This window comes from Protopterus annectens, chromosome 10.part0, assembly GCF_019279795.1.
Source record: "Protopterus annectens isolate FY-2018-M chromosome 10.part0, PAN1.0, whole genome shotgun sequence".
NCBI lineage: Eukaryota > Metazoa > Chordata > Ceratodontiformes > Protopteridae > Protopterus > Protopterus annectens.
The window spans coordinates 274906138-274921833 of record NC_056744.1 but is presented as its reverse complement, the minus strand read 5'-3'; positions in this window follow the sequence as shown (position 1 = coordinate 274921833).

The window sequence follows — 15696 nt, the reverse complement described above, 5'->3', positions numbered from 1 at the left end:
GGGATTATTTTATGGCCTTTAGCTCTTCCATGGCAATACACATGGGGGTTTGCCATCATGTTTGTGTTGCTTACATCTGCATTTAAAGATTGTCATGAATTATGTCAAGTTTAAAGATTTCTTGACCAAATAAAATGTATGGTACATTAGCAACATGCTCTTTACCCAAGGGATTTGCCACATTGTGTTTGGAGTACTTCGGTCCACAATTTATATAATGGAATGGACAACGGGGAGATGTGGGATTATGCATCCTCTACCATGCATCCATTTTTGTTCCTTTTTTATGTGCATGTTTGCATTTTGTTTCATCTACTGGAAACATCATCCCTAATACTGGCTCTTATAATAGTTTACTTGTCCAATATTTCAAACTGGAACTTTGAATAACAGGATTCTGTATTGTGCTAAAAATTAAGATTCTGACTGCCATTGTTCATGAAGACAAACTGCCAACATACCCTGTATAAATATAAACTTCAATAGGATGCAGATTCATTTGCAGAATAATGTCATATATCTTCTATCTCAATGCTCTTAATAATTGAAAGGGTCTATATCAGTTCAACGAAACAGCTCCTCATCGAATACAACAACCTTGAACTTCTAACCATAATATCTAAAAACATTGAAAGCTCAAAACAGCATTTTTTTTCCCTTGGAAAAAATTCACTGTTCCGAGAAACACACACAACACAAGCACACCAAAAAAAAAACAGCAATCAACACACATACACTTCGAATCCTACATTTAACCCTACACTAAACTGTACATACAGTACTATCTATCCACTATCCTTAACCCAAACCCTAACCCTAAGGTCCATCACTATTGCACACTCACCTCACCTGCACCCTAACCCTAACTCAAATACCCCACCCTAACCCTAAAGTCTATCACTATCGCACACTCACCTCACCTGCGCCCTAACCCTAACTCACATACCCCGCCCTAACTCCAATGTCCACATAATCGCATACTTACCTGAACCCAACCTGTAACTTTCCACCACAGTGCTGTAAATAGCAAAGCAACAGAAACGGACAACCAAATTCTTTCCATAGGAAAAAATTCTGTTATCTGCAGCTTCGCTATTTTCAGCATTTGCTGTTTTCAGGTCGATATTAGACCATTCAAAGTATTAGCACTTCAATGATCTAATATAGACCCTAATTGAAATAAATATATTTTTAGCATTAATAAGCTGAATAGGCTCAGTTTATATATCTTGTTCTGCAGCCTAATTTTTTTTTCTTTTTTTGTTTTACTGAATACATTGCACTGCATCATTGGCACCATGGAATTTTTCTACTCACTGTTATGATGTAGATTAACAAATATCTGAAAGCATATATACCTGCATGCATGCATGTATGTATAAATATTACCTAAACTATATTAATGTAGCAGCAGAAAAAAATAATAATTGGACAACAGTGAAGAAATGAGACCACTACCTCGAATGTTCACAAGCTTCTTTCAGGTAGAAGACAGAATAATGACACTGTTTTCATAGTTCTGTCCTCAGTGATAATAATAAAAATTTCTTTCAATTAATATCTGAATGTCCCTAACCCATGTGATGCAGCATTTGTGTAGGAAGGTAGGCCCCCTTCGCCAGTCACTTTGTGGGGGCTATACCCCCCCATTCCCTGCTTATATATTATCACTTTGAATTCACATTACCCCTTGAAAACTGAAAACCTTGTGCAAATTTTCTTACCTAAGATCTTACTATACTGAAATGGAAATATTTAAGCATGGCTATATATGAAGGTACAAACACCCAACATGAAGGTGAACAATGTCTTGGTCCATTCAGAAAGGCTATTCAGAAATGTTTTAATAACACAGAGACATTAAATGAAATATGATATGGACATTTTGATGCCAAATTAATGTGATTCATTGAAAGCAGCTTTTGAAGTTCAGTCATCACAACTTTTACATCTATTGCATAATTATTTTGGCACAGGAAGTTACACCTGCCTGACCTCAGGTAATTCCACACCATCAAAATTACATATTTTTACTGCACTATTTCTCAAGTAGTGAAGTCAGACTTTCTGAGGATTGTCAGACCTTCTCTAAAAGACCTCAAGTATGTCTGAAGATGTCATGAAATTAAATAAAAAGTTAAATATTTTGTACTGTATTGCGGAGGACAAAAATGAATCCATCTCTCTTTTTTTTTTTTTTCAAATCAGTACAGAAAGATAATGTACATTGTAAAATGTTTGCTTTTACAGATAAAAGTGTATGTGTGTGTTGGTTGGGTGTGTGTGTGTGTGTGTGTGTGTGTGTGTGTGTGTGTGTGTGTGTGTGTGTGCGTGCGCGTGCGTGCGTGCGTGTGTGTGTGTGTGTGTGTGTGTGTGTGTGGTTGTTTGTGTGGGGGGGTGTTTGTGTGTGGGGGTGTGTGCATGTGTATATTGAAGTATGTACAGGGCTTTGCCTAAGTATTTTTTGCACGTGGAGGTCCAAATTACCATTTTTTATATGTTTTCTTTGGTTTGCTGGAAAGCTCACTGAGAAGAAATAAATCTGAGATTAAAATGATTTACTTGCAGTGTCACTGAGGCAAAATACTATGATATTTTTGCTTGCCTGTTCTGGACAGGCCAGTGTAGTCTGGAATACGAGTATTGCAGATGTACTGACTGATGCTGTATCCCCATTTTATGCATGAATTTCACGTGGTAAAAAGGTGCCAGTCAACAGAACAGAACATCATGTTCTGGCCTCATCTATTTATAATATTTATAAATACTAGAACAGTTGTCAGAGCTAAAACAAGTTATAGCATAGCCAATGTTTTTTTTTTTCTTTGACTTGTCTCATATTTCTAAAGTTTATTATAGTATTTAGACATTAAGATAGCTACTCTGTTCTACGCCATGATCTACTGGGCAATGAGCCATACCTAGGTTTTCTATGTTTTTATTAGCATTCTTTGGCAACTATGCCAGCTTGCCAACATCTTTTCTCTGTCTGTCTCTCTTTAACATTACCACACTATACAGAAAGCTATATGTAGTAACTACTGTCTCTTCCCAAATCATACTTTATTATACTAATCATCATTTGGGTTTATTATGAATCCATTTTAAAAGGTAAAAATTCTAGTAGACAACATTAACACCTCACTGAAACCAAACATTAAACATGTTAAAGATCAACAACAGTTCTTTTTGTCTCCTCAAGCACCACTGGGAATAAACCTGGGGAGAATAACTATCTGAACTTGACATAAACAGATTAATGTCTAAATAAAGTTGACCTGTAGCAAAACACATTGTTATCACATTTTTCAACTGATGACATAGTGTGTAAACAAAATTAACTTGAAGCAAAACACATCCTTTTTTACATGTTTCAAAACAAACAGTTGTGCCTCATATTACGAGCACTTTATCTGGATGAAATATACTTTATTTAATACTAAAATACTTTTATTATCCTGTTAGAGAAAATACTAACGTAATACAACTAAAAGTCCTCAGTAAATGGAGGGTATGCATATATCACTAATACACATAAATTCAAAATTTTTTAACAAAGGCATCTGTTGGGTCAACATGCATTCATCTGAAGAACATTTCTGTTACATGATCAGATACCTTTTCTGACAACCGCAGAATGCATAAACTATTGACTATTCTCTTAGTATATGCATGAACTTTGTTTTTTTTCCATAATGCACTTCACTGTTCTTTATATGCTTTGAATAGCGTTTTTCATTGTGACAAAGTTATCATTCATAAATACTATTGTGCTTTTCCTACAGCAGCTTATTTATCTGTGCTAACAAAATTTATTATAGAATGTATTACTTGCTGCGTATTGTTTTGTAATCTCTTGGCAAGCCTGCAAATAGTCCATTTATATCAACATGCACCCTGTTAACAAATTTAAATAAATAAATATTTGTAGCCAGATGAGCTGATAGTGACATTTTAGTTTATTTTCTGTGGTAGAGAACTGTAACAGGTAGTGCAAAAACTGGCTTCAAACAGAAACCTCGGAACTACTTAAAGAAAATTAGAAGTAACATGTGTTTAAAAGCATGTCACCTATCACTTCTACAGCCTCTGCTAGTGTTGCAATTTTTTTGCCATGTAATATCTGTCATACTTAATTAATCATGGTTCATCCAGAAAACTAATAAAAAAAGAACTATTTTGAAAACCAACAAGTCTGACCTGAAAATATATCCTAGGAATGTAGACATGGTGCATTGTTTTGAGTAATTGCCAGATATCCTGAACCATTACTGCTATAGCCTTCCAGTAATACAATTTCAACTTAATTTTCTTTCTTTCTTTATTTCTTTCTTTCTTTCTTTCTTTCTTTCTTTCTCTTTCTTTTCTTTCTTTCATTTCCAGCTATAATGAAATATTTACTTTTTGGAGTTGACATACAGTGCAGTCACCTAACTAGCACCATTTTGACATGCTTGTTATACTAGAAATTGTTCATTTTCTGCCAGGGGCATTGATGGAGATACAGTTTTCTGACTGCTTGCATTTTTATACTCAAAGCAATATCACACCTGTGACTTAAGGCAATAAACATTGTCACTGCATATTCTGATCACAATTCCAAGCTATACAAATACCCTTTCAGTAAAGTTGGTTCTGCTCATAATTGATTTGCATATCATTTTTACATACATATGACAGATTTTTTTTTATACAGAATATGTGAAATGAGTATCCAATATTTATTTCATGTTTATGGCTTGACATACAAGAATAGATATGTGTTTCAAAGTTTGGTGCTGCAAATGAACTCGGTGTTATTTTTTTTTACTATTTCTACTACAGAAAACAGAAAAAGTTGCCAATTAGATTATGTTTTTTATGTCTACTGTACAACAGTAGAAATACACAAAAATATAATTGTCAAAACATTAGCAGTAAAAACAATTAGAATGCCAGTGAAAGAAAATACAAAGAGACCCTCCATTAGTTGTAGCAAGCCTGGAAAGAACTCGGATGTCACTTAATTTTAGGCTGGCTTGTTACAGTCAACCCTACTGAGAAACATTTATATTCAGATGGGAGAAAAGAGGATGTGAGTGGCCTACAATTTGAGGCACAAATAGATGATCCAATGGGCTGCAAGCATGTGCTAGGCCCTTTACATGCTACCAGGCTTAGCATGTAGATGTCTTAATAGATATAGTAATTTTTTTCTTTCTTTCTTTTTTTAAGAACATGTTTATAAATGTAACATACTTACAATGTATACACAAAAAAGAAGACATTCAACATCACATGCTGTTATACAATGTTACGAATACATTCAATCATCAAGGTAATTTTATATAATTAATACATTAATAATCTTATTTCAATAGCAACGTTCCATGGCTATCTTAACTGCTAAAAGTCTATAAAAAAGTCTAAAAGTATGGTTTATAGATCTTATTCAAATAACTTATTTTGCAGTTTCACATAGTATTGCTGTTAAATTTAAAATTCTTTGAATGCAGAAACTGAATTTAATTTCATATTTTTGTAATAACTTTTCTAGCAACTGCCAGGAGACTCTAGAACAGTCTTTTTGCTTGGCATTCACAGGTAAAGGAAGTAGAAAATGCATTGTATTAACTGATCTAATTAAAGAACAACTACCAGAGCATAACTACTTAAAAAATACATATCTCTTTCCAATATAAATTTAATTTCTCACAGTCCATAAACATGAATGTCCAATCAGATTTTACATCTTTAACACATCTTCAACAGACTGAAGTAGTCATTTTACTAAACCTACAGATGCTATAAGGAGTAACACACATTCTATGTATATATTTCCACATAAAACACTCCAGTAAAAACTTGAAAAGTTTGACTAATTTAAGTAACAATGTTACTTAAATTAGTTAGTCAAACATTCAGTAAAATATTAACTAGTTTGCCATTATCAATTTCAGAAGATAATAGGAGAACCAACCACGAATATCGTAAAATAATCCACAGTTTATTTTGTTCACAAAAAGTAAGCGCTTTCGCGTAGGAAATCCTACGCTTCATCAGACAATAAAATTCAAAAACTAAATCCTATTTATACAGACATACATTTCAAAGGCGGGAAAATCACCTAATTAATCAATTAAAAATAGTTCAAAGTGGAATCAATTAATATCACCTTCACTAGCCATTCTTAAAGGGTAAATGCAAAGGCAAATACAAAAGCAAATATAACGCTCAAACACCAATGTATGGTGTACTTAAAGGGTATACATTAAACCAAGTAATTCATGTACCTAACACTGTACGCTTATATAAAATTACATATAATAAAATAATATATAATATATAAAATAAATCAATAACATAGAATATGAGTTTATTAAAAACATGAATATGAAAATATTAAAAATAATAATAATGAAAATAAAAACATATTTATAGAGCTAATATATGTCTATGAATATATATATTATATATTTTATATATAGAGCTTACTTTTTGTGAACAAAATAAACTGTGGATTATTTTACGATATTTTGGCAGTCTCCTGGTTTCCTTCGTGGTTGGTTCTCCTTTTATCTTCTGTTATTGGGTTTTGTTTTCTTGAAAGGAGTTCCACCTAGCAGCCTGGTTATTTCACTCTGTGGTTTGGTATTTCCTGTTTCTTGTTGTAACCGCCTGCACGCGATGGATCCAGCAGTCAGTACACCTGTGGTTAACGCTCATGCTAATCCGGAGTCGAGGGACAGTAATGGCTTATGGAAGGGAATTTTACATGCAGATTCCAACCCTTTATTGACTTTGGATTTCACCGCTTTCAATGGAATTATGACTACCCAGAATACAGGTGAGAATATCACTGAATTCAATGGTCTGTTGAAAACTTTTGAGAATGATGTGTACCAGCTTCAACGCTATACATGGCAAAGACTTCACTTGGAAGCCTGTCTCCATTTTCGGGTGATCCCCAGGGGCATGCGTGTTTTCTGCATGCCCACCTATGGTGATTCACACCCGTTGCTCCTGAAGCAGTGGCAGGAGCTAAATATCGAATTGGGCTTCAGCTATATTAAGTTGTTGTTAAAATATTTTTTACCTTTAGAAAATGAGTTACGCACCAAAGTAGATAATGCGTACAGGGAACTGAGTGATCGGTTTTCATCTGACTTTTGCTTAAACAAATTGAACAATGTATGTATACAAGTTAGTGCTTTTTGCGAAAGACTTAAGAACACTAAATATCGCAAACTTGCTGGGGACCACAATGATTTTGTGAGAGGCCAGGTGTTTGTTTGGCCCAGGTCCAATAACACACATACTTCTGGTAATGAACCTGTGTTAGACTTAGTTGATACAGCAGTGATACCTGGAGCTGCCATAACTAATGATTCAAGAGCTTATGTTCAACCCACAGAATCCATAACTAATGTTCCTGTTCTTTCTGGGCAGGATAACCTGCCTTTTGAGTTACCTACAGTTGGGCGTGTTAATGCATCAAATACATTGACTGACACACCTCCACCCAACCAACAAATGCTATTTTTGAAACCGGTTGTTTCTACCACTAGCTCTGGGGCCATTCCCAAAATTGTTCAATCCACCAATGCCTCTTTTTTACCCTACAAAAAGAAATCTACACCCCAAAACAGGGGGAGGTCCAGCAGTCGAGGACCATGAAAAAGAAAATTCTCAGGGGAGAGGCACGATTACATCAGAAAAACAAAGTATTGACTGACCTGGTGTTTAATTATTCTGCTACTGATTTGGACTTGCCGCATATTTCTTTACTTTGTAGAGGACTTAATTTTATTCCTGCTAGTTTAGCAAGTTTAAATGATGCTTTGACAGATTTGAGACTTTTTTGTCGTAGATTGTCTTTGAGATTATTTTTCTCAGACAAAGAGAATGTATTATATGAGAGCAATGGAACACCTAAGTTTAAAAGTAACAGTTGTTTTGTGCCCATTTTTCCTTCTCATATTGATTCCTTCCTTAGATTGTGTGAAAATGATATCTATGAGTTATTTTCTAACAGAGAGAAAAAAGGTAGATTTTATAATCTAACTCTACATGAATCTGAGGCATTGTCTGAACTCAAACATAATCTTGACATCACTATCAAGCCTGCCGATAAGGGTGGGGGCATAGTTGTGTTGAATACCATTGACTATGAGACTACTATGCTATCCATGCTTTCTGATGAAATTACGTATAGTCAGATTGATGAGGATAAGGTTAATGTAATTATACACAATGTACATGATGTTCTATATGACCTACTAATGTGCAGGCAAATTAGCATTGAAACTTTTGAATATTTATATGTTGAACATCCAGTGACCCCTATTATAACAGGCCTTCCCAAAATACATAAGGAAGTCCTACCCATACCCTTGAGACCTATTGTTAGTAGTGAAGGGTGGGTTACATCCCATGTATCCAGCTTTTTGGAATATTTACTCAGACCAATAGTGAACAAGCACTCTTCCATTTTGAGGGACACCTATGATTTGTTGGACACTTTAAGCACACTGACTTTTGATAATATCGCTGACCTTTTACTGATTACTTTAGATGTGAAAAGTTTATTCACATCTATACCGAATGATATTGGTATTCAGTTTATTGGTGAACTTTTGGTTAATGAACCTAACTTTAGTAATGATAGGATGATTTTGATACGTCAGCTCTTGGAGGTTGTGCTATATAATAACATCTTTTTGTTCAAAGACAAACATTATCTACAAAAGTGGGGGGTAGCCATGGGCACCCCCTGCGCTAATACGTATGCAAATCTTGTTGTCCTCCAGTGGGAGAAAATGTACTTGTTTGAACATGAAAAGTTTAGAAATGTTCGTTTATATAAACGTTTTGTGGATGACATCCTTATAGTTTGGGAGGGGTCCAGAGATGAGTTTGATGAGTTTTTATTGCATTTGGAAAGCACAACCACCTTTCTTAGATTTACCAGTGAGATTTCCTCGAATGAGATACACTTTTAGATGTAACATTGGGATTTTCTGATAGAAGTTCTATTACATCTACCTTGTATAAGAAGTTGGTTTGGAAGAACAGCTTACTTCCCTTTGATAGTATGCATCCCAGGACAGTTTTTCGTGGAATCGTTAAAAGTCAATTTTTGAGAATACAGAGACTATGTGGGGATCCACAGTCTCTATTAAAAGAGGCAGATTTTATGGAAATGTTGTTCCTGGAAAGGGGGTATAATCTGGCTATGGTTAGGAACATTAGATCTAACATTCTGGGAACTTCTTGTTTACAGAATGGTATGGAATCTTCCATGATTCGTCAGTCCACTAGGACTAGAAATTGTTATTCTAGTATTAGATCACCTAGTAAGGAGAATACAGTAAAATATGTCACTAAATATGCTAGTGACACTGGAGCTATAAAAGGAGTTATATCCAGAAATTGGAATGTGCTTCTAACAGATACCAGCACCAAACTGTTAGTAGGTGTCAGACCTGGGTTTCTGTTTAAGAATTGTGAAAATCTGAAACAAAATTTATGTAATGATCATCATGTTCCTCTATTGTCAGTGACCCCGGTATTAAGGGCCCAGGGTACGTTTCCTTGTAACCATTGTAATCGATACCCTTATATAATGCATACACAGAAATACTTTAATCCTCTGACTCAGTTTGAGTTTGTTCCTAAGTTTTTTGCAGATTGTGATATGAAGAATCTCGTCTATCTTGCTACCTGTGAATGTTGTTATGCGTTCTATGTGGGGTTGACCACCAGGAGGTTGCAAGATATAATTTATAATCACCTCTATGACATCCGCAAGCATAAAGAAACTAACGCTCTAGCCAAGCATGTGATGGAGTTTCCTTCACATAGCTTTTCTTTTAGAGTGTTACAGATATTGGGACAAAAATTACGAGGAGGTGACCTTGTTAATGAACTTGCTTTAGCAGAAGTGAAGTGGATTTTAAGGTTTGGTGCACATTTGCCTCCAGGGCTAAACAACTATGTTTCGATAAAACCTATACTTCTACATAATAACATCTAAATTGGAATAGGAATTAGTTAGTCTTAGTATTAAAAATATATATATTCATAGACATATATTAGCTCTATAAATATGTTTTTTATTTTCATTATTATTATTATTATTATTTTTAATATTTTCATATTCATGTTTTTAATAAACTCATATTCTAAGTTATTGATTTATTTTATATATTATATATTATTTTATTATATGTAATTTTATATAAGCGTACAGTGTTAGGTACATGAATTACTTGGTTTAATGTATACCCTTTAAGTACACCATACATTGGTGTTTGAGCGTTATATTTGCTTTTGTATTTGCCTTTGCATTTACCCTTTAAGAATGGCTAGTGAAGGTGATATTAATTGATTCCACTTTGAACTATTTTAAATTGATTAATTAGGTGATTTTCCCACCTTTGAAATGTATGTCTGTATAAATAGGATTTAGTTTTTGAATTTTATTGTCTGATGAAGCGTAGGATTTCCTACGCGAAAGCGCTTACTTTTTGTGAACAAAATAAACTGTGGATTATTTTACGATATTTTGGCAGTCTCCTGGTTTCCTTCGTGGTTGGTTCTCCTTTTATCTTCTGTTATTGGGTTTTGTTTTCTTGAAAGGAGTTCTACCTAGCAGCCTGGTTATTTCACTCTGTGGTTTAGTTTGCCATTATATTTAATTATTACAAATGTACACATTCCTTTGGGATCATTAACAGAGTCCATGAGCTTAGGTATTACAGTAGATTTTCTTAAAAGTATACCTGTTCCTCTCCTCCTTTTGTTAAAGATGCAGATGATGATGTTTCATAACCTAAGTTTTTAAATATTGTATATCTTTAGCTATGAAGTGAGTCTCTTGCAATAATATGTCTCTTCTATTTAATATCTTATTATTGTTGCATTTTGTTGCCATTATTTAATCCATTTCCATTGATAGATAATAGATTAAAACAATCCACACTGTACATTTAAAAAGCTATGACATATTTATCCACTATATTAATTTGATTGTATATAAGACTCTGATGCATTCCTACAATATGATGCTAACATTCCATGTTTTCTGAATTCTTCCCTTCTACAAACTAAACTACTAAAACTCATAAATAGCAACAACAAAAAAAAAACAACAAAAAAGCAAGTCTACAACTGTTTTAGCCATTGTGAACTTCTGTTCTGATCTAAGCTTCACTTCCTGACATTAGAAGTTAATTACTGCATATTAAAATGACAACTCACAGCACACAACAGTTGTTAAATTCTTCTGTAAAATTTTCATTCTTCTTAATTTTTTAATCTGTTCTAATCAGTAGCAAACATCTACCTTTACTTTTTTCCCTTAATATGCATACTTAGAATAATTCTACAGCATGAGCTATTAACATTTGGCAAAATATAAGTAAATTATATACCAGCAACAGCTCAATATAAAGTATTACTACAACTTTTGTTTTACCAATTCTTTACTCCTAAGAAAAAAAAGAACAAAACTAGCTGTTATTTTGAGTACTTTTCTCACATATATACTTGAAAATATGAAGAAAGAAAAAGAAAGTTCCTTTCTGTTTTCACAGACATCAGTCATGAAGTTTGACCTAGATTTTCTTCAGAGAAGCTCAAGGTGGCAAACAAGAATCTAACATTCTGCACAACTGGAACATTCTTTTATTCTCAAGCTTTTTTTGTGTTATTTGCTTCATAAATGACATGTGAAAGGAATGTGGTAGACAGGAACAAAGAAACCAAAATTACAAGCACTTTAACACTTTTCATTAGCCTGTTACTTAGATCTGACATTCAGTTATGCTAGGAATACACATACTAAGCAAAGTTGAACAAATAAAATAAAAATATTAATTTATATAGTTTTAAATTTACCAATTCTATTGATTATAATTTAATGACATTCTCTTACAGGATGTATTTGTTTAACATTTGGAAATACACTAATAAGTTTAATTCAATTAAATATATTGTCTTTTCCTGTAAATATAGTAAAACAGTAAAATTAACCCTGTATAGTCCTCATCATGAAAACTTTCCTAGCTTAAAATATAGATGCATAACTACACATGTATTGAAGCTTAAAAGTCTATTGCACATCTTTTACTTAAAGGGTATATCTATTGTTTCAGAAAATAAAAGTACTGCAATCATAGAATAAAAATCCATATTTTAAGCTGTTTAATGTTAGAACTAGTTTATAAGGAATTCAGCTAACTCTGTGTCTTGAAGGATATACTGTTCCACTCCATTTCTTCTGTATTATTAAGGATTTTATTATTGTTAACAAAAGTGGATGCCTCCTCCAATGTGTCAAATATTTGAGTTCCTTCTGAAGGAAATACCTTCTTTGCAGAAAACACCAAAGTGGCTTTACTATTGTTCTTTTAAGTTACTTGATCAGTGGTAAGCAGAATTTGTGTTACTTATTACTTTGCTAGAATAATGACTGTCAAATCTGACAACATGTTCACTTATTTTAATAGATTGACTGGACCGTGCTGTTTTTAATATCTGATCTTTTTCTAAGCTAGACATAAACTTAAATATAATTAAACACAGTGGTGACTTTCCCTTCTTTGAAGGTGTTCTCAGAGATCTATGTGCCCTTTCAATTCCAAAAGATAAAGTTTCAGGTAGATTTATTGTTTTATGTAGCCAGGTTGTTAAGAAATTTATTATATTGTCTCCCTCATACTTTTCAGGTATACAAGAAATTCTAATGTTATTTCATCTCAGTCTAGTTTCAAAATCATCAACTTTATGAGACAATTGTTTTGTTTTAAAAGGAATTCAGTCTGAGAGTCATCTTCAGTTATTCTCCCTTCAGGATCATGTAAACTTTTGCCATACTGTTGATTTGTACACTTTGTTGTTTCATAAGAATTTCTAAATGTTCTATCTTCTTTCCTGTCTTTTCTTTGAAACTTTCTATTTTGATCTCCAGTTTTTCTATTTTAAGTACTACATCTTGTATACTAGATATTATTGACTGGATGTCTTTTTATAACACAATAATCCTCAGTACAATTTCTTGAGTGGCTCATGTATCTTCTCCCTCATAATCAAACAGTTAAAATTCTGACAGGAAAATTATAGCATTTGAAGAACTTTAAGCTATATATCTTTTCTCTGAATATTATTGATTAAAATTAGCTAACACGTATCTCCAAATTTTAATTTTTTTCATTATATTTTCTGTCAGAGAAAAGTTTTCAGTCACAGAGCTTTCACCAATTGCTGCTCTCAGTTAGCCATCTTGACTAGATCTCCTACAGTAATTTCTCTCTAGATATAATTATACTTGACTGATTCAGTGCATACTCAAAAAATGCAGAATGGAAGTTGAAAAGGATTTTCTTTGTTAAGTCATGGGTTAAATCTTGACATGCCAATAGGTGCAATGTGATTTCCCTACTGTTTTCCTCATCTTGCTTGTAAAGGCCAATATGTGCAATGTGATTTCCCTGCTATTTTCCTCATCTTGTTTGTAATGTTGCAGATAATTTCATGTTTGCCTGTCTAATCATTCCTAGAAGAAGCTGTAATAAGGGCAATGGAAGGGAGCAGCTGCACTGTGTGCAAGAAGTTAATGGGTATTATTGGTGGCTTTGGCAAAGTGCTGATCATTCCTTCTGTAGAATTTTTATCAGCCTTAACTTTGTTTTTGTTTCTCAAAGAAGACCCTTTTTTGTCTTCAAGTTTTGTGCCAGTTACAGGTATTATCAAGAGCATTGACTGACTTAGCTACAGATCAGATCAGATTATATTGCTATGTTAAAAAAAACTGCTATACATTTTTCTTAACTTCATTTAGGTGGAATGCATGCATTCTGGGCAAGCAATTAACTATTTTTATTTTGTTCATGTCAGAAAAGCAATCCAGAATTACATTACAGTCACATATTGAATGTAGACGTATGAGTCCTGCAAAAGGAAAAAAACTGTATGTTTACAAGATCAGATCAGCCACGCAGGTGTATTTATTATTTGTTTACCAGGAAAGTCCAACTTGGAACAAATGCAATTTTCAGCAGAAGCCTGGGGAGAAACGATCCAGATGCATATCTTTGTAATGTGGGAGGAAATCAGAGTACTCGGAGAAAACCCACATGAATGCAGGGAGGATATTCAAACTCCAAACATAAGGCACTCCAATTGAGAATTGAACCAGAGATCCTCTTCCTGTTAGGCGACAACACTAACGCTGCACCATTGCGCCATCTGCAATGGTGCACCTGTATTTATTTATTTATTTATTAAATAAATAAATAAACAAAATTAATGCTAGTATTTTCATGTTTTTCTGCAATAAGGGCATAAAGATATTATGTAAAGTAAATTAAAGAAATAAAATTACTACAAACAAAAAATGGAATATAGCATTTTTGTTAATGTGCAGAATTAAAATTTTTAAACCTGACACTTTCCATTTTGCTCTTCTGGTATTCTTTCTAGCTGAGATTGACATTGTCATTAGGATAATGCCGGTCTTTTTATGTGATTTACTGTAAAGGTCATAAATCTTTGAAAAGATCTGGACCTCTGATCTGCCACATACTATAATGTGTACCAGCCATCAATCTCTCCTACTTGTATCCATTAATCCATACCTTTGGTAATATTATGTAATGAATATGATTATCTGATGGTCAAATAAATCACTTCCATAAGAGTGAAACCAGCCTAACTGAATTACTAGGCTGGACTAAAAAGTAATGCACTTTTGTGTATTTGGTGTAGCATAAATGACTGGGCAGTTGCATCTCTTTACTTTTATGCTACATTTTTTCTTAATATCTTTAACAAAAATCACATTTCTCAAAGTAGAGAGTAAAACGTCATGCATACAAGACAGCTTAAGTGATCTTAGGAATCACATGTCTTCCCACTTATTCTGCCAAATGAGATATCTATTATGGATCATATGCACCACCAATTCTACTGCACCAGTATCTAGGCTATCACCTCATTCCATTTAAAATCATTATCATAAACTTAGTTGAAAAATTGCTAGGAAATTTATATTTCAAATACTATCCTCACTAACTTCATCTCAGGCTGATGGAAGTCAAACAATTTATACTAGAAGGACTACTCACTGGTATTTTCAGTTTTATCCTAATAACTAAAAACTCAATCCATACATTAGAAATTCTGTTATAATACCCCTCCCTAAAATATTTCATGTCTACTTGGTTAGTGATTATAGGCCCATAGCAAATGTTTAACCACTGGCAAAAATCTTTGAGGAATTGGTGCATGATCACACATGGGAATTATTTCCAAATATGATATATTTACTGACATTCAAGAAGACTTCATACTCAGATAATGTACTTTTACTGCATTATACAAACCATCTGACCAAATCTATCATAATACAGAAAAAAGGTAACTAACCAGAGCAATGTGTTTAGACTTTAAATATGCATTTGAAAATGTTGATCTCGGTCTGCTTACAAACAAGCTAAAAGATACTGGTTTTGCATCTGAAGCATTGCAATGGTTTGATAGGTACCTGTCTCATTGAACTTTGACAGTTCACATGAATAGTAACAGCTCAGACTTCAGTACTACTTCACAAGGTGTACCACGGAGATCTATGTACGTTGGTCATTTTTGTTCACTTGTTATTAATAACTTGACATGATGTCTACTTAGCACAGATTGTGTATTTTACAATGATGA